This window comes from Triturus cristatus, chromosome 3_2 (genome assembly GCF_964204655.1).
Source record: "Triturus cristatus chromosome 3_2, aTriCri1.1, whole genome shotgun sequence".
Taxonomy (NCBI): Eukaryota; Metazoa; Chordata; class Amphibia; order Caudata; family Salamandridae; genus Triturus; species Triturus cristatus.
In genome coordinates, this window is record NC_140584.1 from 529,203,027 (window position 1) to 529,224,843 (window position 21,817).

Below are 21,817 nucleotides of genomic sequence, written 5' to 3' on the forward strand. Positions count from 1 at the left end.
GACAGGCACACTGCACTTTGGGGGGGCTGTCTGGGCTCATGCAGGGGTGCAGGGAGGGGGGAGTTCTGTTGGGATGGGTGGGCGGGGGTGGAGTGTTGTTTGTTTGCACCGCAAGGCGAACCCTTTACTGTATTGTTGTTTTCGAGATGCTCTTTGGGGGACGACTGATGGCTTCCATGTATGATGGGGGGTAGGGATTAGACTGTGTTATCATGGAACGTTAACGGACTGGGGGATAGGATTAAGCGTGGTGTGGTCCTGCAGTATCTGAAACGAATTTCACCAGATGTGGTCTTCCTGCAGGAGACACACCTTATAGGTAATTCCTTTCATGCCATGAATCGGCGAGGCTATCGCTTGGTGGCCCATTCGGGCTTCACTTCGGGCTCGCGGGGGGTGGGCATCATGATTAAGAACTCGCTCCCATTGGAGATTGATGAGGTGCGCCATGATGAGAGGGGACGTTACACTGTCTTGGTGGGTAGAATGGAGGGCAGAGTGGTCGTTTTTGTATCAGTGTACGTTGCAATCTACCACGTTTGCGGACCTGGGGCGCCTCCTCCTTGACCTCCCGGGTGGGCTTCTGGTAGTTGGGGGGGACTTCAATGCGGTGGCTTCTGGGTCCATGGATCGTCATCCCCCCAGGGACCTCCCCCGGGCACAGGCGTGGCTGTCCGGCCTTTTAGATACACTAGGATTGGTGGATTGCTGGCGACTAAAGCATCCCGCGCAGCTGCAATACACCTTCCACTCGGGTGCCCATGGTAGCCTCTCGCGACTTGATTATGTCCTTGTCCCTGCGGCCTATGCTGGGAGAGTGGGAGAGGTGCGCCATTTGGCGCGGGGTATTTCAGATCACTCCCCACTACTGTTGCACTTTGATGTCTTCCCGAGGGGGGAGGGCAGGGTAGCCCCAATCAATGCCTGGTACCTGCGCGACCCCACTATTCGAGCCGAATTGATCAAATCCTTGCAGCGGTACTTTGAGGAGAATGTGGGGTCTGTCCCTTCGGCTATCTCCCTGTGGGAGGCTTTTAAGGTAGTTCTCAGAGGGGAGGCCCTCTCCTTTATCTCCCATGCCCGGAGGCGCGAGCGGGAGGAGGTAACCCGGGTGGAGGCCGAAATTACTGAACTAGAGGGTGACCTGGGGAGCGGGGTGACGGATGCCACATTGCATGTTCTACACCTCAAGCAGGCGGCCTATAGGGCCCTCGTCACGGAGGCGGCCAGGGGCCTCAGTAGAGAGCAACAGGGACGACTGTATGATGTGGGTGATAAGGCTGGTAAATTGATTGCGTGGTTGGACAAAAAGGAGAGAGCGAGTCGTGTGGTTCCGTTGATCGAGAGGATGGATGGTGTGTGTGTCACCGAGCCGGACGCCATTGTCTCTTGCTTCGCGGATTATTTCCGCGAGGTGTATTCCCCGGTTTCTCCCTGCTCGGAGGAGGATTCCCATGCCCTGCTTCGGGACATCGCGCTGCCCTCCCTTTCGGTGGAGGACAGGGATTCGCTGGACGCTCCTCCCACCTCGGACGAAATTGCCCTTGCTATCCGCTCGGTCGCATCTGGCAAGGCCATGGGCCCCAATGGCATCCCTATCGAGCTGTATAAGCTGCGACCGGATGTACTGGCGCCCCACCTGCGCGCGATGTTCCTGGCGGCCCGCTCGCGGGGTTCCCTTCCGCCGGACCAGCGTCTGGCCACGATCGTGGTGATCCACAAGGAGGGGAGACCCCGTGAGCGGGTCACATCCTATAGGCCTATCTCGCTCTTGAACGCGGAGCCCAAAATCCTCGCCAAGGTGCTGGCCAACCGGCTGGTCGGCGTGGTGGGCGATTTGGTCCACCAAGACCAGTCCGGCTTCATACCCCATCGCAACACGGCCCTTAATCTGCGACGCTTGCACGGGGTGCTCGCGCGTGTCCCGTTCGTGCGGGAACCGGCCATCTTGGCGTCCTTGGACGCCACCATGGCGTTTGATACGCTCGAGTGGCCATACATTTGGGCGATGCTGGCGAAGTTTGGCTTCGGACCGGGCTTCATCAGCTGGGTCAAGTTGTTGTATTCCGGCCCATTGGCGCAGGTGGTGGTGAATGGACGAGTTTCGGCCCCATTCGCACTGGGACGGGGCACGCGACAGGGTTGCCCCCTGTCGCCTCTCCTGTTTGCACTGGCCCTGGAGCCCCTGGCGGAGTGACTGCGGTGGCACCCTTCCATCCGTGGTCTCCGCTGGACCCCCGAGCATGAGGACCGTGTGTCCCTCTACGCTGATGATATCCTTCTATATCTCGCCTCCCCGCGTAAATCACTGATCGTCCTAGTTGATGTTTTGCGCTCATTCGGTCGCAACTCAGGCCTCGTCATCAACTGGGCGAAATCCTGTGTATATGTGCTTGCCGGGGAGGCTCCGGTCCTACCACGGGACTGTCCGATCCAGATTGCCTCCCAGGGGTTTCGGTACCTGGGTATATATATTACTCTGGACCCGGAGGCCCGCTACGAGCGGAATTTGCTGCCCCCCCTCCAGCGCTTGAAGGAGGACGTGGTGCGTTGCCGGCGTCTGCCGCTTTCGCCGCTCGGCCGAGCGGCCTTGTTTAAGATGATGTCGTTGCCGCGCTTTCTGTACGCTCTCCAGAACACTATGGACTTGGTCCCGGCGCGCTACTTCCGTGAGGTGGAGAGTTTGCAGCGTCGCCTGTTCTGGGACGGGAGGCCACGTATTGCCTTGGCTAAATTGACGCTCCCGTGGTACGATGGGGGGGTTGCCCTCCCGGATATTAAACGGTATTACTGGGCCTCCCAGCTAGCTGCGATTAATCATGGCCTTTACGGGCCCGCCCTGAACCCGGCATTTGAAATGGACAAGATGCTCCTGCCCGGTGGCGACTACAATCGAGCGCTCTACTCTGGCGCGCCGGACCCTCGCCTGACGGGACCGACGCGTGTCATGGTGCGTGTATGGCACGCGGCTAACGCAGCTATGGGGTGGAAGGACCGTTTGACCCGGGCGTCACCGCTATATGCGTCTGCGAGGTTGGGCTCCCTGTGGACCTCGAAGGGCTTCGAGAAGTGGGACACGATCGGCATCAGCACAGTGGGAGATCTCTGGACGAGGGGGGGATTCAAAACTTTCGAGACGCTGCAGACGGAGTTTCAGTTGCAAGGCAGTGAGTACTTTCGGTACTTACAAGTCCGCCACGCGCTGGGCTCCGTCTTCCCGGATGTCGCGTCCATTCCGGAGTCTTCCCCCCTGGAGGACAGAGTGCTGGATGGCCATGTCCCAGACAGCACGATCTCCCTTATATATAAAAAACTGATCAACGACCGATCGGGCCTGCTGACTGGCCTCCGCGAGGCCTGGGTTGCCGATGGGCTGGAATTGGACGACGAGGACTGGATTTCCGCGGTGGCCTCTCCGAAGGAGGTGGCCATCCCGGCTCGCCTTCGCTTCGTCCAGCTTAAGATCCTCCACCGGGTTTACGTGACGGGGCCAAGGCTTCTACGTATGGGCTTTGCTGAGGATGGACTGTGTAAGCGTGGCTGTGGTGCTTTGGCAACTTTCTTGCATATTCTGTGGGAATGCCCAAAGGTGGAGCGATTCTGGCGTGGTGTGCACGAGGTCCTGCGAGTGGTTACGCGTGTCGCGCTGTTGCCTGAAGCGAGGAGATGCTTGCTGAATGTGTGGGAGCCAACTGACTACTCGGTTCCGCAGACGCGGTGGGTGACTCTGGGATACATGATAGCTAAGCGTGACATTGCTCAATTGTGGGGATCCCAGAGGCCCCCTGCGGTGTCGGCCTGGAAAGAACACATGGATTGGTGTATGTTTCGTGAAAAGGTGGTGTATGTTGCGAGGGGTAAGCCTGGGGCGTGGGTGAAAATCTGGGGCCCCTGGAACGCCTATCGCGGGGATATTTGCGAGCCGCCACTGCTGCCGGCTGCCTCGCCAGCTCCGTCCCCCTAGCCGACCCCCTCCCCCAGCCACGGGCACGTGGTTCCCCAGTCCCTGATCTGTTCTCATTCCCCTCTTCAGAGTTTGGCGATTGGTTGGGGTCCCCCACTTAAGGAGCGCGTGCTGTCACTTGGGATTGCGGGTTGCCTTGCGGGTGTGGTTTTTTGTGTTGTTGTGTTTCGACAAAAGGAAACCGTATTGTGGGTTTTGAGTTATGTGGCCTGCACTACTGATATCCCCTGATTTACCTTTTTGCACCGCCAAGAGATTTTTCTGTATATATGTCATATGCTTCTGCCACTCTAGCGGCCGGCCAGACGGTTGTAGGCCCATACCTGTAACTATTTGAGATTGCAATAAACGGTTTCAAAAAAAAAAAAAAAAAAAAAAAAAAAACAATACGTTTAACAATTAACCATCTATCTCCCTATATTATTGGATTCCTGTTAAATAATTACCATTTTTAATTTCTAATGACAAAGGAGTATGACACAATTCATTTTTCCAAAAACAGGAGAAACAAAAACAGAACCCACACAACCAGGCTTACGTTTCAGAGCCTCAGACTCAGAAAGATGGGTCTCCTGGAGGAGGACAAGGTCAGGATTATATTTAGCTAAGTGTGACAAGAGTCTCTGCCTTTTAATTGGATTTATAAATCCTTTGACATTCCAAGAGACAAATCTTAATGTTAAAACACAGAACAATATTCACAAAGAAACAACCTTCTAAGATAAAAAGTCTAACAAAAATGGAAAAAATGAGAACAAGATGCAGGAAGAAAAGTGAAAAAAGGACAAGAGATAGATCAAAGGAAGGAGGAGAAAAGAAAATCCAGGGAAAAGAGACAGTACATTTCAAAACAATGATGACTGTCAATCAATCAATCAATCAATCATCGCATTTATATAGCGCGCTACTCACCCAGAGGGTCTCAAGGCGCTGGGGGAGGGGGGTACGCTACTGCTCGAACAGCCAGGTCTTGAGTTGCTTCCTGAAGGCGAGGTGGTCCTGGGTCAGGCGGAGGTGGGTGGGGAGAGTGTTCCATGTCTTGGCGGCGAGGTAGGAGAAGGACCGTCCCCCTGTGGTGGCTCTTCGGATGCGGGGGACGGCGGCGAGGGCGTGGCTGGTCGATCGAAGCTGGCGTTTGGGAGCGTAGAAGTTGAGGCGGCTGTTGAGGTATCCTGGGCCTTGGTTGTGTAGTGCTTTGTGTGCGTGGGTGAGGAGACGGAAGGTGATTCTCTTGTTGACTGGGAGCCAGTGCAGGTCTCTCAGGTGACCGGAGATGTGGCTGCGGCGGGGGATGTCCAGGATGAGTCATGCTGAGGCGTTCTGGATCCGCTGGAGTCTCTTCTGGAGTTTGGCAGTGGTTCCGGCGTAGAGGGCGTTGCCGTAGTCCAGACGGCTGGTGACGAGGGCCTGGGTGACCGTCTTCCTGGTCTCGGTGGGGATCCACCGGAAGATCTTACATAGCATGCGAAGGATGTTGAAGCACGACGAGGAGACGGTGTTGACTTGTCTGGTCATGGAGAGGGAGGAGTCCAGGACGAAGCCCAGGTTGCGTGCGTGGTCTGTTGGTATGGGTGCGCTGCCTAGGGCGGGGGGCCACCAGGAGTCGTCCCAGGCGGTGGGTGAGGATCCCAGGATGAGGACTTCCGTCTTGTCTGAGTTCAGTTTCAGGCGGCAGTTCTTCATCCATTCGGGTACCTCTTTCATCCCTTCGTGAAGGTTGGCTCTGGCGGTGGCGGGGTCGTTGGTAAGGGAGAGGATCAGCTGGGTGTCGTCGGCGTAGGAGATGATGTTGAGGTTGTGCTGGCGTGCGATGTCTGCGAGGGGGCTCATGTAGGCGTTGAAGAGGGTAGGGCTGAGCGAGGAGCCTTGAGGGACGCCGCAGATGACTTCGGTGGCTTCAGATCTGAACGGATCATGTAAAAACATACTTGGTAAGGATGAACATAAGGATGGGTCAATGACAGCAAAGAGTAAAGACGGCACAGCAAGGGATCAAAATGTATTGACAGACGGGTGGAAAGAAACAAGGAACAATACAATAAACAACAAGGAACATCTAAACAAATAAAGACGGTTCTGTCCTTGTTTAACGCAACTGGTGCTCATGTAAAGCACTCAGATCTGGCTGTATGAAGGCGAAGAAAGTCTTGAAGAGCCGCAGGATATATATAAGAAGATATTTTGTTCTGCAGAGTCACCTTGAAGAGACAGGGATTGAATAGTTCAAATTGGACCGCTAAAGAGCGAAGTTGTGGTCGAAGACCCAGAACTCGTTCCTTTTGGCTGCCGTAGCTTTTGAGACATCTTGTGAAAAAATGTTTTTTACTTCCTTGTTTTTTAGTCTGTGCTGCATTGAGCACCTTCAGTAAATAAGTAAATTTGAGGAATAAAAGAATGACACCTCTGGTTTTAGGTGAGGAAGAATGGAGTGAAGGACACTGACCCAATCGCTGCGCTCTCTGAACATTGAACATTGTGGAGGAAGGCAATCCCACTATGTGGCAAAAAAGAAGTAAAAACTGAAACAGAGTCATTACATTCAAGACCTTCCGGAAGGCCATAAAGAGGAAGGTTATTCAGCTTATTTCTGTTTTCCAAGTCTTCCGCATGTGCCTTCAACGGAAAAACTTCCTTATCCAAAGTGGAAATTGTACTTGCCTCATCTTGAACATCAATAACATGCTGCTCCAGAGCTGAAACTCTTGTTTCCATCAAGACTTTGCATGCGCAGGTTGGTTTCTTAAACAAATGGCTGTAACACCTGTATCTCATCTAACAAGAGCTCACGAGATATAGGTGAAGATGGTTTGACAGGAGATGGCGGGTCCTGCTTGACTTGTTTATGTGTAGACGAAGGCGCAGTATGACAGGGTTTTGAGGCCGGTTGAGGTAGAGGAAGACATCTTTTGCGCAGCAGGTATACTCAAAAAAGAGAATTTTGTGAGGCTTTGAACAGAGTGATAACTTGTTAACAGATGGCACAGTTTGATGAAGTGGTGGTTTATATTTCTTTAATCTGCCCATACTGTTCTCAATATTTTCTGAGGATTCCAAAAGGTCAAATGATGTTGAAAAACAAAAATGTGCCCCACAGTATAAGAAATAATCCACATACCTCGAGGCACAGAGTAAAGGTATGAATAAAACCCTAAGGAGTTATAAATCAGCACAAAAAATGGCTCAGACAAATATGGAAGTAGTTGAAAATGGAAGCGGTCAGACTTAGAAAAAAACACCATAAACAGCTATCCTTACACATAATATAGAACAAGTGAAAGGAGCAATTCCTGTAAGAACAAACATTAAATGCAGTGCTTTATGCTTGAAGAAAACACTACTGTAGTTAGAAATTGCAGCCTAGCCAGTATCCAAGAGAAAAGCATAAATTGGCATTAAAATCCTCCCAGGGTTAAATTCAAAAGTAATAAATGAGGAAAAGCCTGTTTAAGAGTCAATGTTCACATTGTATCATGAGATGGAAAATCCAGCTGAGGCACACGGTCAATATAAAATGGTGGCTGTTGTGAGGCAGAAACAAGCAGGCATAATAACGGAGGCTAGAGGAGGCAAAAAATAAAGCCAAAGATATGACCACGCTTACCCAGCACAACTGCACCAAATTCACCAACTAATGTGCTGCAGCACAGTGAGGGAGGGTTCCGTTGTTGGAGAAGTCGGCCGAGGACTCATGGAGAGTCCATGTCAGGTGGCCAACTTGACTAGCAGTCAAGCTTCGCCCCCGTGAGTTCACCATTCTAACAATCACTAAATGTATCTTTGACAGGCTAAAGCAGGAGGCACGATATTCATATTTCTCACATCTTTCACAAAGTATAACTTCTTCAAATCTAGATATAGCTGAGGTGAGGGTAGCAATACCATTTCACAATTTCCGCCAAGAACCATTCTATATATTACCCAGGCAGAACATCTGCAATCCTCAATATCAATATTAATATCAATCAATAAGGGTTTGTAAAGTGCAGCTACTCATCGGCGACGGTCTCAAGGCACTCTCGGGGGGACTCTTAACTACACAAACTTGGCACACACTTTGACTTTTATATGTCTCAAAATGTTTTTGCATGATGGGCATTATGTATTCTGCTGTGGCTCCAGCAACTCTTATTTAGAGTTGCGACTATTGTCCTTTTGACACCTGAGGGTCTCCTTCTGACAGAAAGTCTAATTTTTACATTACCCCAGTAGATGACATTTATGTGTTAAGAAACAGCACAATCAAACCTTCTGGAGTCATAAAAACAATGCCCCAGTATTGTGCCCAACTTTCAAATCACAGGTGCAAAACAAGAACTATAGCAGCTCTACATGTATTCCTGACTATCTTTGCTTGTGCTTGGGGTGGGTCCTGGGATGTTGAAGGCGGGGGCTTAAGGCCTTGTGTCATTGCATCCTCTCTTGAGTTTGCTGAGAATGTAAACATGGTAGCATACTTATTCCACTCAAGTTGTCACCCACCCCAAGGCAAAAAAAGCTGTTTCTATTTATGAAAGTGCACAGCCACCAATACGCCATTGCCTCTCTGTGTCTCCTCCTTTGCCCATATCTGGTTCACAGTGGGTCACATTCTACATATGGCACTTTTAAAAATCTTAATGTATCACAATGCATTTAGAGATTTTTTTCATTTGCCCTCAGGATCACAGTGCTATCTCATGTCCCAATATTATTTTGCTCATTTTGCCTTGCATTCCTTTTTTAATGTATCATCCAGCTTGTGGACATTAGCTGGAACCTCACTTTTCTATTCTGTAGTGCTGTTTTGTGTGTGCTTTCTTTTCTGCTGCAACATATCCATCACAATATATTATATGCCACAAGTTAATAGCTCTTTTCTGTGAGACACCCATTTAATCATGTCAGGATGAAAGCACAACCAACTGATAGGCTTCTAGAAAACATCAACCTTACCTTAGTTTCTCTGAAGGGGAGGCGATTCAATTGCTATACTGCGTCCATAGAAAACATTTGTTGAAGCCTCATAACCCATTTGAGCTTTGGTGAATTAAGACTCCCTACGAGTAGTCAAGTGACAACAGCACTTTCTTACACAAATTTACTTTGGTACTGTCTCCTATTTCAGACCTGTTCCAGCATTTGAGCATGCAGGAACATTAATTGTGAGAAATTGGGTCATTGGTTGACTGTGGTATGAGCCCTGGTCAAGCAGCAACCACACTCCTTGTGATGGTAAGGCACAAGCAAACCCCAAATTAAATCTCTGCTCAACCCCCTGGTAAATTAGCACAAAGCAATCAGGCTTAACTTAGAGGCAATATGAAAACTATTTGTGTAGCACTTCAAACAATAATAGAGTAAAAGCACCACAAAAAAAGGATTGCGCACCAAGTCAGAAGGATAAAGATGAATTTAATAAATAAAACAAGTCCAGAATGAGAGAAATCCAATCAGTAGAACCGGAGATATAGATTTTTTAAAGAATGTAATAAAAATAGCGCCAAAAAGCACAAAGTGCCAACTCGGTACAGTTGGTTGCGCTGGCCCAGGTCAAAGTCACAAGTTCAGGCTAACAGCAAAAGAGCACAGGTGAGCTACAGACCCCAGATTAGTTCCGCTGAACTTTACCTTCCAATGTTTGTGTCAGAGTCCCGTTCACATTGAAGAGGGCCACAAGAAGCAAGGAGAGCATTGTGGAAGGCTGTCGGCATAGCGCGAAGAGCAGGCCAGGCATCGTGGATGGGCAGGCTGGAGCTTCGTGTTGCTGGGCTCCCACAAACGGTCGGTGTTGGAGTGCAAAGAGTCAGGCTAGTAGTGCTTCACATAGAACTGCGGTGCGAGCTGCGAGGTCTTAGTGCGAACGGGCCAGTTCATGGTCAGCAAAAGCTCAAATGCCTGATTTAAGCTCACTGAGGCACACCAAGGGTCTAGGAACTGCGGGCACCACTTGGCGGTCAGGAACTTGCTGCAGCTGGGTCCAGTGGCAGCTACAGGATGTTGGGAAGCCTTTTATGTCCCTGAGGCACAGATCGGGAGGCCAGCAGACTAGCCCTTGGAGTCACTTTGCTGTCCTGGTTTTAAGATGAAGTTGCAGGTCCAGTTTGCTTTCCCCAAGCAAGAGGACAACAGACAGCAGGCTAGCACTACAGTGCAGTAGTTCCATCAGAGCAGCAGTCTAGCACAGTTGCAGTCCTTTCAGCAGCATAGTCCTTCTTCCTGGGTATCCACAGGTCCAGAGTGTACTGAAGTGTTTGAGTCCAAGGTGCAGTATTTCTACACAGTTGTGCCTTTGAAGTGGGGAGAAGCTTCTAGATGCTTGCCTTTGAAGTACACTGATGCCCTGCCTTCCTGGCCCTGGCTCCAGACTAACTACAGGGATAGGCAGCCCTTTGTGTGGAGAAAAGACACAACCTATTCATGGACAAATGGCTCTGGACCCATCTCCTCTCTCCCATACTGCCAGGGATGATGCATCCAGTCATAACTAAGTTCCCCATTGTCTGTGGCTGTCTAGGAGGAATAGACAAAGCCCAACTGTTAGCAACATCCAGCCATGTGACTTAGATACAGGCTGCGGGCACCAAATGGCTAAGGAAGGTAAATGCTAAAAATTCTAAAGGCGACAAACCAGGGGCTTGGGCCCTGATCTACAACCACCTTGGATCTCTGATAAATTGCACAAATAACAGAAATTTCCGTTATTTTTGCAACTTTCTAAAAGTGGCATTTTCATGATTTCCCATTTAAAATCCGCCTTTACCATAAGTTAGGATTTTAAATTGTGATTCCAGAGACATCAAACAGGAAGTGCTTACCTATTCCTATTTGGAAATTACACTTAATAGGTAACTCCAATGTTATCCTATGGGAGAGGCAAGCCTTGCAGTAGTAAAAAATTAATCTGAGAGTTTTCCACTACCAAAACATGTAAAACTTAAAAGCACATGACTTACTTTTTAAATACATTACACCCTGCTCTCTGGTCTATCGATGGCCTACCCTGGGGGTGACTTATTTGTATTAAAAAGGAAAGTATGGGCCTGGCAAAAGGTCTATTTTTCCAGGTCGAAATGGCAGCTTAAAATTGGACACACAGGCTGCAATGCCAGGCCTGAGATATGCTTAAAGTGCTACTTAAGTGAGCGGCGCAATCAGTGCGGCAGACCCAATAGTAGTATTTAATTTACAGGCCCTCTGCACAGATAGTGCCACTTTACTTGGGACGTACATTGGGACATAAAACTAAATGAAATATGCCAATTTGGTATAAGCCAAAAAAATAGGAGGAAGCCCAGCCTTCAAAAAGGGTCAAGTACAACACTATTAAAATTATAATAACGGTACATTCTCTTTTCAGAAGCAAACTGTAATGTACATACACTACCAAAGCATATTAAACAGTATTGCAAGGCAGTGACTTTTGTCTATGTATACAGATACCTCCTACTCGACCAACATAGGTTATACTCTCGTTGCATTAAACTCTATTGAGCTATCCCTTTATTTTAAATTATCGAAAAAAATCGACAAAAACAGGAGTTCATTTTTATATATTATTTTTTCTTATCAAGTTTTTCAATCTTCTTTTTTCAATTCTATTATTTAAATAGTAATAAAACATGAAAGGTTTTTTTCTGTGTCCATGTGTACAATACAATTCAGAGATAATGCAACATTGATATAGTTCTTATTAAGTATACAAATTTAACATAATAATGCAAAAATTACCTAAATAATAACAATCTTAAATTTGTCCCCACAGCATTGTCACATATACACTGACCTCACATACAGTCATTGCATACCACACATACTCATACACACTTCACATCACATTCATCGTTTTCAAGCTATAAAAATGGCTTGCAACAAAAAACTCATGGTGAGAATTCTTCATTAGTATCCATGGGTATGCCGCCAGCTGGAAAAGGATCAGGCCTTTTTTAGATAATTTAAAACAAAGGGATAGCCCAATAGAGCTTAATGTAGCCAGAGTATAACCTATGTTGGTCAAGTGGGAGGTATCTGTATACATATATTTCTGTTTTCCCCTTTACTCCCGGACCAAAAAATCAAAAACTAAGGGGTACCTTTGTCCTTGTGAGTGACTTTTGTCTAACCATTTGAGAATATTATATGTTCTGCTTTGAGAGGATCACTGTTGTTTTTCATATCCTACCAAGGGTCAGATGTACGACCATCAGGTGTTTGCTTCTCGCAAATTGCGATTTTAGTGACTCGCAATTTGCGAGTCGCAAAACCTGATGTACAACAATGTCTGAGAAACTGTGTGTGATTCACAAATGGGTCACAAAGGACCTGCCTTGTTAACATTCATGAGGCAGGTAACAATTTGCGACCCATTTGGAACGGCGGGCACCCACAGGGATGGTAGCCTGCTGGAGACAGCAGAACACCATGTCTGTGGCTGCTTTTAAATATAAGCAGTTTTTTTAATGCTACCGGTTTCCCTTAAAGGAAAACGGGATGCTTTTCAAAAATAAAAACTCTTCTTTTCAGTTTTTCAGAGTGGGCAGTGGTCTGTCGGACCACTGCCTGCTCTGAAAAAATGTTGGTGCCCGCATTCACAAAAGGCAAGGGGCCCCTTCAGGACCCATTCTCATATGCAAATGGCTTACCACTAATTTGAAATTAGTGGTATACTGTGAATGTTTTGCAACCGCATTCATGGTCACAAAATATTCCCACATACCACTGTGACTCGCTATTAGGAAGGGATGCCCTTGGCACGGCCCTTATTTCTAATAGTAACTCGCAAACCCTATTTTGCCAGCCGGTAATAGGTTAGCAACTCGCAAAATATGGTTGGCACATTTGAAAATGTATTTTACTGTTCGGGCTGTTAGCGAACGGTAAAATACGTTGTACATCTGGCCTCAAATTCCTTAATAGTGCAGAAAAAACTCAACAAAGAGAAACAGCTACCAGCCCAGCATTCATAAAACTATCCGTCCCTTCGGGTCACAATTTAAGGAGCAGCTTTCCTATTATTTCCAGTAACCACTGCAAACAGGAACACTTGAACCACTGACCCTCATCGAAATTTGAAATAATTTGCTTCCTCAGCACACAACACAACCCATCATTTGGAGCATGCCAACTTTGTTGAGTGGCATTAAGATGTGGAGTCAGCAGTGAAGCTGGCAATAATGAGGTCAGAGTTAAAGTTTCTCAGCAGGATTTCATGCATCATAATTAACAGGCGCAGGGGATTCTTGTGCTGGAGAAAGAAACACCAAGAATAATGCTTATCCTTGGCACTGCAGGGAAATTGAACTGTGACGGGAAATTAAAGGAAAATAAAAGAACAAGTTTGTACATCCTTGGTTAGAATTACATGGAAACATTGTTTTTTTGTTGTTGAGTGAAGTAGAAACTCTTTGTTGTTTCAGGTGGTTTTAGTTCACGTGTTTGCCACACGATTGCTTATCATACTTCTTGACAAGAACATAAAATACCTTTTTTTCCTGAATGACCTTACAAAAGTCCTCTCATAAATTTAGATGTAACATCTTCACATCTACTTGAAACTCAAACGAGCCAGCCCTGCACATATATTTGCAAAACTGACATTTCTGCATGCGTTTAAAAATTCGAGTTTTTCTTGTGTGAACCATCAGTTCTTTAAGTGGCATTTGTTTGGATGCTTTTTATTTAATAAATGCCCACTGAAAGTGTAGGTTAGGAATTCAAATTACAAATCCAGTATTACAACATCAAACTATTCTGCTATCTGAAGCAGTCTGGAGGATAATATGTCATAAAACAGCTTTGCGATGGAGGGCTTCATAGCAAGAGCACTGGTATCTTTTCCGCTATCTCTCCCTCAGAAGTACTGCTACTGGAGACATTGGTAATTACTTATTGGTAATTACTCCTAGACCAGGTCATTACAAAATGAAAATGGTGCTGCCTTCAGAAAGGTCTCTAACACGCTAGTCCTTCCTTTATGTCACTGATGCCTTAGACAAAGATCCCTCCCTTCCTCTCCACCTTCTGTCTTGTGCCTCTCTTTGTCAAGGAGAAGCCACCACCATTCATTTTTAATTAAAACTTTAAACAGGAGTAATTAGTGCTTCACTCGCGGCTGCATTCCCTGCTCATGTGTGAGACTGGGACAGGGAGTGGATTTGCAGCATGTCACGGGCAGACCAATCAGGAACTGGGAGTCTAGCAGGTTTCCCGGATTTTGCACGGTGAGTGCGCCTCTCACTAGGGAATCTGGGTGCTGGCTTTCTAAAAACCAAGTCTTGTTTCGAAGGAGACTTAGATGCTAGGCAACCAGTATAAAAAGGAAATTGTGTCCTCAGCAAAATTTACCTCCTGAGGGTGTTGTAATCAATTCCCTGAATAATACAGCCCATACATACAGGGGGCAAATCTTCTGAAAAGCGCAGTAATGTGTAAGATGTGGAGGAAAGTTATATCCGATCCTTCAAATTTCCAGATCAGACCTTCAACAATTAATCAGCCAGGCTGTTGAGGTCTTAATGACCAGCAAGCTAACAGGCTGAGATTTCAACCTGACGAGGATGAAGATAGTTCCCCTAAAGGGAAGTATATCAGGGCAAGGCTTTTCAGCACATGCTGACCAATATGAGAGACATGTTGAGGTTTGACCAGAAAACCCTGGATGAACTGAGGTTTTATACAGAGTATGGTGGCTCTGTTATGGTTGACCTTCTTCTCTATGATGTCATTAAGGGGATACTTTTGAAAGAGTAGTATGAAGTTGATAATCAGAATGTGCTATGATTCCTAAATAAAAAATACTTGATTGAGCCGTTTGAGGCAAAATACCTTCAAATACATAAGGAAAACTCAATGTTTCCCTTCTTTTGCATCCTCATCTTCATTGTCTTCAGAGGAGTCTAGATTGTGAGATGCAGTGGACTAAAAGGTCGAGTGGGCCACTAAAAGATCATGTGCTTCTTCTAATTTTGGAATAGGGACCAGTACATATCCTAGTTATCCCATACAAGTTCTTTTAAAGGACTTTACGAATCTGTAAGAGTGTATCCAAGAAAGTGGTAATCAGACACAAATGGAGGTTTTGTCACAGTTCCTATTTATGCAGGGCCCTGTGGATCAAACCATAGAAGCTAGAAGCTATCCAGAATACTGTGGTTCACAAGGTTTCATTCACAGGTCAGAAACGCTTTGGAAAGGAGTTGAATTACATAGTCCAGAGATTGGTGGACAAAAAAGATGTTAAAGTCCTTCAAACTGTTCTAAGGGAGAAATCACTTTGTTCCAGAAACAAAATCTACAAGCCCAGCAGGAGTGTAAATGTCCCTTTCCAGGCCAGGCTCAAGATCGTGGAGACGCGTTTGGCAACAAGACCCAACCACAGGGACAATCTAATCAAATCAAGTCAGAAATTACTATTTGGAGAGAGAAGTAAAACTGCAGTTCTTGCTACACCAATAGACTATGTCTATAATAGACCAATGGTCCTCTCAGTTATCCGGGATGGTTATCAAATCTCATTCAAACATCTCCCACCAAGAGCCTACTTTGGGCCTACACTATTATCAAAGGACAAAATGAAGAAAAGGCGATGTGTCTAAGGTCAATAAATTGATAAAGAAGAAGGCAGTAGTCCCAGTGCCTCCTAAAAAAAAAAGAGAAGAATTCTTCTCAATCCTCTTTTTGTTGCTGAAAGTAGACAGTTTCTTCCGTCCAGTGTTGGGCTTGAAAGCCCTGAACAAATTTGTATAGTTGTAACCTTTCTGAATAATTTCACTCCAGACAAGGATTCCTTTAATCAAGAAAGAAGACATCCTAGCAACGTTAGATCTGGAGCACACTTATTTCCATGTCTGGGTCCATCTAGAGAGCCAGTGATTTCTCAGCTTTGCAGAGGACAAAAGATATTTTTGTTTTCAAGCACTACCTTTCAGTCTCTCAACATTTCACTTAAGTATGGGCTCCAGTGGTTGCTGTTCTACAACTTAAGCAGGTGTTAATCTTTCCGTACCTGGATGACTACATGATCTGTGCTTCATCTCTCCCTAATGCACAATAGACAGTGGCAACAACAGACAGCCTACTTCATCAGATGGACTTCAAAGTAACCATCTTGAAAACGCACCTGGAAGCAGCTCAAGAGAGGCAATTCATCAGAGCTATTTTTTACACAAAAGATGGTTGTGTCTTCTTTCCAAAATAACAGGATTGAGGTGCTACAGTCAAATCTGCAAAGACTGTTCGCTTCTATCAGCACAAGCCTGATTCCAGTTGAACATCTAAGGGCTGATGTCTGCTATGATGGCAGCGGTCACGTGGGCCCGGTTTCATCTGAAACCACTGGTGAAACATCTACTGGGACTTGGCCACAGGCAGTTACGAAGCCCAGATCCTATTATCTCCTATGATAATTTGAGACTTTAATTGGTGACTAGACAAGACCAATCTAAAGAAGGGAATCCCGTTTCAAATCCCCTTCTCAGTCCAAGTAACTATGGACGGCAGTCTTTGGAGTTAGTGATTGACACTTGGGGATCTGGAAAGCAAAGGGGAATGCACCAAGGAAGACAGACAACACTTTTCCAACTGGACAGAACTAGCTGCAATATAGAAAGATATCCAGTTTTTGCTTCCCCAGTTAAAAAGTGCCAACGTTTTAATACACACAAACAATCAGGTCACAAGGAGTTACTTGGATCACAAAGGGGAGACCCAAAGTGCCCACTTGATTCTGTAAGCAACACAGATATGTTCCTGGGTGGAAACTCCCCTTCTAACACTGAAAGCAGTATACATCCAGGGGGACCTCAACTATGGATCAGACAACTTGAGTCGGTACCTTCCCTTGTTGGTGTTATACCAGCTAGCCTGTCCTCTGTTTTAACAAATATGTCACCTCTTTGGATCGTTTGCATCTTCTAAGAAATGTGGCTATTGATTGAGTTGGTGGAATTACCACTCAGGCAACAACCACAATCATTGTCAGGATGAGTCACGAAAGTCACTAAATTAACCTGTGCTTAATCCTCATCTAGATTAGCACAATAGCAGTCAGGTTTAACTTAGAGGCAATATGTAAAGTATTTATGCAGCACACAAACAGTGATAAAGTGAAAACATAAAACAAGAAAAATCTCAAACCAATTTAGGAAAATAGAGAACATTTTCATAAATTAAATGATACCAGAACAACAACAAAAACAATTGAACTGAAGAAATAAAAGTTTAGGGTTTTTAATGAGATATAGTGGCTAAAACACAAACTGCCACTCACAGTCATCTGGTTGTGCTAGACTGGGGGAAGCCACAAGTTGGTGTGAGGTCTGCGTGTCATTGATTTGCAAGGCTTTGTTTCACTTGGCATTGGTTCTGATGAAGCTTTCAGCGTTGCGGTGAGATTTTATGGTCCTTGGCATCACTAAAGCTTTCAGCTTTTTGGTGAGGCTTTAAATTGCTCACCATCTGTTCCAATGTGGCTAGGCATTGCAGTGCCTTGCGTTGCTGGGCGCTGGTTCCGATGAAGCTTTAAGCTGTGCGGCAAGGTTTTGTCGGTCTTCACGTCACTTGCTGCTGGATTTGATGAAACCTTCCTTTAGGCTATGAGGAGTTCTCTCTGATGCCAGCCAAGGGTCCAGAACTTGAGAGGCTCCCTTTTAGAATCAGGGACACACTCAAGCAGCGGCCATCAGGGCGCAGGCAGGTCCAGTTGCATGTCCAGGCAGTTCCAGTTACAGCAGTTCAGCTGGGCAGTTGCTGAGAGGCCTTTTGAGCTTGTTATGTCCCTGTAGCTCAGACAGGAGGTCAGCCAACTGACCCTCGGAGTCACTCAGGTTAGCCTGGGATGAAAGTAAGCAGATCCATTCTTCCTTATCAGAGAGCAAGGCTGCAGGGCTGTTCTCTGGTAGAAGCAGGTCAGTCCTTTGCAAAGCAAGGCAGGCCTTATTCTGTGATGTCCACAGGTCCAGGAGTGAACTGATGAATTGTTCTGAGGGTCCAATATTTATGCCAAGTGCAAACCTTTGTGAGTGGAGGAACACCCTGTCCTACCCCACAACTGCTTCTGGAAAGTGCTTGCCTTCCCCGTCAAGGCTACAAGAAGTCTAGGGTGACAAAGGGCTAGTGTCAGAGTTCTTTGTGTGTGGTGGAGGGCAGCTCTTAGAACTGTAAGTGTGGCAGGCGACAGCTCCACTACTAGTCATCCTGACAGGATGGCCCGTCCTGCCCACACCAAGCCATTTTTTGTGTCACAGGTAGGAATACACAATGGTCACAGAAGAGTCATACACAGTCATGTGACACAGGATACCGGCAGAAGACACAAATGGTTAGGACAAGAAAATGCCAACTTTCTAAAAGTGGGATTTTCAGCATTGTGACTTAAAATCTGACTTTACTATTAAAGAGTATTTTAAATTACAAGTCATTTGAGTGTAAACAGTATATTTCCACCCAATGGTAGTCAATGGGAGAGATAGGCCTTACAGTAGTGAAAAACTACTTTAGGAGCTTTTCAATGCTAGGACATGTAAAACTTAAACCCACATGTCCTACTTGTTAAATACAATATACCCTGCCATATGAGACTTTAGAACCTAGGGGTAACGTATAAGTATTAAAATGGAAGGTTTAGACCCGGCAAAAGGTTTATTTTGCAAGGCTGGAACGACAGTCTAAAACTGAACTATAGGCTGCAGTTGGCATGCCTGAGATATGTTTTACCAGGCTACTGTAGTGGGTGGCAGAATGAGCCCTGCAGGCCACTAGTATCATTTAATTCACAGGCTCTGGGTGCATGTAGTACCGTATACTACGGACTTTCACATAAATGAAATGTGCCGATCAGGTGTAGGCCACTTTTCCCATGTTTTAAGGAGCAAGCACAATAGCAGAAAGAGTTATTCAGGCCCACTAGTAGCATTTAATTTACAGTCATAATCAGGCTCTTAGTCTGTTTCTAATGTTGCAGAGTAGTACATTTTACCCCTTTGCAATTCAACACCTTCCCTACTGTTGCACTGACTGGAGTGGGAATAGTAAATTTTACCCCTCTGCAATGCAACACTTTACCTACTGTTGCACTGCCTGGAGGGGGAATAGTACATTTTACCACCCCGCAATCCAACACTTTCCCTACTGTTGCACTGACTGGAGTGGGAATAGTACATTTTACCCCTCCATAATACAACTCTTTCCCTACTGTTGAACTGACTGGAGTGAGAATAGTACATTTTACCCATTCACAATCCAACAGTTTCCCTACTGTTGCACTGCATGGAGAGGGAATAGTAAATGTTACCCCTCCAGAGTCCCACACTGTGCCTACTGTTTTATACATTAGAGTGGCAATAGTTCATGTATTATGTGTAAAACGTTATAGTTTACTTTATATTACTTAAATGTATATTATTATATTTTGTGTATTTCAAATGATAATATTTATAATTATTTATGTTCGTAATTTTTTATGTTGCTTACTTTCTTATTTGTAATTACATTGGTTTGTTTAAAAAACAAATTATGTTATTGAGTGTATAGATATATATCTATCTATATATAAATATATATATATATATATATATTCACTGAAAAAACCATAGGTTTCACACACGTTATAGTTAGGAATTAGCATTTAAAAAACCTTGCAAATTCACTGAAAAAACCATAGGTTTCACACATGTTATAGTTAGCGGAAATTTTACTGATAAAAAACCAATGAAATTGCCCCGTTATAGTTAGTGCTGGCAACTATAACTCACGCGACCGCAATCCTCTGCTGATGCTAATACTGTATTTAGACACTTATTTGCCCATGTCTTCTTCCATACATTTTTAGCTATACATATATTACAAATATTTTTTTTTATAAAGACACATATGTCATCAGCAGAAGATTGCGGTCGCGTGAGTTATAGTTGCCAGCACTAACTATAACGGGGCAATTTCATTGGTTTTTTATCAGTAAAATTTCCGCTAACTATAACATGTGTGAAACCTATGGTTTTTTCAGTGAATTTGCAAGGTTTTTTAAATGCTAATTCCTAACTATAACGTGTGTGAAACCTATGGTTTTTTCAGTGAATTTGTACGGTTTTTTAAATGCTAAGTTACTTTACGCCATTCGAGGCGTGCGCGCCCACTTAACGCAGTGCGTTCCGTGCACGGTTTTTATCAACTTTAATAAGCCCTGTACATTTGGTGGCCTTCGACAACCAAAAGCACAGGGGGTGGGGTCAATGTGGATAGTGTTTTTTTTATTTCGATTTTATAATTTCATGTTGCCAAAATATAGTTTTTTTATTGATGTAATAAGCCCTGTACATTTGGTGGCCTACGGCCACCAAAAGCACAGGGGGTGGGGTAAGTATGGATAGTGTTTTTTTTATTTCTATTTTTTACCGTACGCTTACGGTAAGCGTACGGTAAGCGTACTCGGCGAAATTGCCGAAAAAAAAATAAAACCGTTTTTGCTCTTGGGGGATGTTTGGGGACTCCCTCAACATGACTATGTGGGAGGGAGTTGTCAAAACAGCCCCGTAACATGTTTTTGGGCATCATGTTTGATAAATAACACTCAGTGCGAGAGACAAAATGGCGGACGCCGCTTCCTGGTTTCGGCCGATTCGAATGTTTACTAAGATCTAAGAGCCAATCAGAATCGCGCTTGCGCACGCCACCGTACGCGTACGGTAAGCGTACGGTAAGCGTACGGTAAGCGGGCTCAGATATATATATTGATTTAAAGGCTATTTTCTCAGAATCTACTGAACAGATTTACACCAAACCTACAAAAGGCACTTCCTTGACATAGGGACTACCTCTCTGCCAAATTTCTAGTAATTCTGTTCAGCCGTTCGGGCTGTAGCTCTGTCTAAAGGTCCTATGGAAAAATGCATGGGAAAAACGCGTTTTGGGACCCCCCTTTTATCTCAGCCCCCGCTTGACGAATCCCCCCGAGACTTTCAGGGTAGGAGCGGAGCGTAGCGCCCCACCTATTTTGAGAAATTCGCGAGGATTCATCGACCGGCGCCAAAGTTATTCAAAATAGAATGTTGCGGATTTCCTATGGAAAAGGGGTCCTAACTATAACTACCTACTGGCGACCGCCAGTAGGTAATATATATATATATATATATATATATATATATATATATATATATATATTCACTGAAAAAACCATAGGTTTCAGGGGTGTTATAGTTAGCTGGACTTTTCACTTGTACAAAACCATTGAAATTCCCCCGTTATAGTTAGTTCAGCTAACTATAACTCGCGCGCCCGCAATGCACTGCTGATGACGTCACATATTACATCACTCATGACATGGTCAGTGACATCACTCATGACATCACTGATGACATCTCAAATGACATCACTGATGACATCACTGATGACATCATCCAGTGAATGTGTGTTTTTCTGAAAATTAAATATGTTTTATATATGTATATCTCAAGGTCGATGGAAGAATAAATGGGTATATAAGTGTCTAAATGGATGATTTGTTTTTGAAAAATGGATTGTGTAACTGACTGATTAAGTGTATCATAGTGAATACATTACGTGAGTAATGTTTAAATATGTAAATATCTGTATCAGTCTCTCACTTTGTGTATAAGTGGCTGCATGGGTTGGTGAGTAGCTACATGGGTGTCTATATAGGTTATTAGTTGGTTTTTTGAGTATCAGTCTGAGTGTCTGCATGGTTCGGTGGGGGGTATTACGTAGTGCATAGGTGCATGAATGAGTGACTCACTGTTTGTATGTGTTGAACACAGCATGTGTGCAAGACTGTATGAGTGTGTGTATGGGTGTGTTAGTGAGTGAATGACTGTCTCAATAGTGTCTTTATGAGTAACTACATATGTTTTAAACTAGTATATGTGA